The sequence below is a fragment of the Bubalus kerabau genome, chromosome 2, assembly GCF_029407905.1.
Source record: "Bubalus kerabau isolate K-KA32 ecotype Philippines breed swamp buffalo chromosome 2, PCC_UOA_SB_1v2, whole genome shotgun sequence".
Lineage (NCBI taxonomy): Eukaryota > Metazoa > Chordata > Mammalia > Artiodactyla > Bovidae > Bubalus > Bubalus kerabau.
In genome coordinates this window covers 182,844,898-182,846,799 of record NC_073625.1, presented here as the reverse complement: position 1 = coordinate 182,846,799, position 1,902 = coordinate 182,844,898, and positions in this window count along the sequence as shown.

Genomic DNA, 1,902 nt, shown 5'->3' with positions numbered 1-1,902 from the left:
ATTCAGTAAATTTACTGTTTCAGAGCATGGGCATTTCAGCATCTTCCCCTAGAGCCAAATTTTCTCACAATCTTTTCATCAAGCATTCCAGCAATAATCTTTTTTATTTCTCTCCTTCCCACCTTCTAAGACTTCTTGAAAGAAAGATTTCTAGTCACAACCTCACCTCCTGTTTTAGTTAGGGCACAGGCTAAGTAAGCTTCTGTGACAAAGATATCCAAAAATATGGTGGCTTATGTAATTTAGAACTCCTTTCTGGTCATGTAACATTCTGGCAGTAGGTGGTCCAGCCTGTACGACAGCTCTAGTCCATTTAGGAACAGAGGTTCCTTTTATCCTGTGGCTCCACCATGCTCTGGAGTTTTGTCTTTATCTGAATGATGAGAGCAAGGATGATGTCAGGGATTTGACCTGCCATCAACAGAGACTGGTGTTGCCATTAGCTGAAATGGAAGTTGATTTAGGAGACAAACATGAGGACCTCACTTAGGCTTGTTAAGTTGTGCATCCAAGTAAAGATATAAGTAGATAGTTGGATAGACTGAGTGAGAATTGAAAGAAGAGGTCTAGGCCGTAGACATGACTTGAAGAGTCACCCATCATGGACCTTGATGAAATCAACAAGGGAATGAGTATGTATAAAGAAAAAAGGATTAAATACTAAACCCAGGGTTACAAAAATGTGGAGGTTAGAAGCATGAAGGACCAGTCTGTGAATGAAAAGGAGAAAATGGTCAGAGAGGGAAACCAGGAGAGTACAGTGTCCTCAAAGCTAAGAGAGGAACATGTGTCAAGAAGGAGGGGACAATCTCTTGTCAAATGCTGCTTATGAGTCAAGTAATGTGAGGACAGTGATATGACAATTTGATTTAGCTTCAAGTGGCAGGAAACACATCTGCAGAGCAGAGGAAATGGAAGAAGGGCTCCTGCTTTATTGAGTCATTTATTTTTTCATTCATTAATCCAAGAAAAATTGAATACATAAAATACTCCTATGTTCATGACATGTACCTTTAGCTGGATATTCAAAAAGGACTGTTCATAAATTATGCCACATGTCTTAGATTCAAATCTCTAAGTACTGCTTTTTTTTCTCCAAAGCTCTCCTCTCCTCCTCCTCCATAATCAGCTGCCTGGGTGACCAGCCTGTGGCAAAAATGGTCACTCTGCAAGAGGAAGACCCTAAAGATAAACCATAAAATACAACAGTCAGAGAAGACATAAACCACTACAGGAATCTGGCTGAATGTTGAAAGGGAAAATGTGCAAAACTCTGGGAGCACCTGGGCTGCAGCCAAAGTCCTCTCCAGGGTCATGGGTCAGAGACTTCCAAGAGGATGTCATCGCAATGAATGTGCGCAAGTGCTCACTCCTGGAATGCTTTAATGAAGTGGAACAAGGGCTTAAATGAGCCAAATCAGCTTTGAAATCATGACATGTGCTTATGTTTGTACTAAAATGAACTCACTTATTTGAAAACATATCCCATGGAGGGTGAGCCTGTAGTCAGGAGGGTGTCAGGGAGATGATAACAATGCAGGACATTGAAATCCACCAGAGAAAATCCACAGCACAAAAGTTAAAGAAGGGGGTATAATCATCTAGCTGGTATTAGGAAGGCTGCTCTAGAGTAAACAGGTACACTGACTGAGAGCACAGAAGCCCCTGGCTCAGAAAAAAACCACCACTATTTCTGGAGCTTCCTCAGTAAAATGAGGGAATTGGACAAGATGGTTTCTGAGATCTCTTCCACCTCTTACATTTTGAAACCGAAGTCTCCCAAATGTGTGAAAAGATTCACTTTGTTGATAATTAGGAAGTGACATTCCAGTCTCACTGTGAGTTTTGACCCAGATACATGCATTACTAGAAGTGTTAGTGATTGTATCCTTGTAAGAAGCC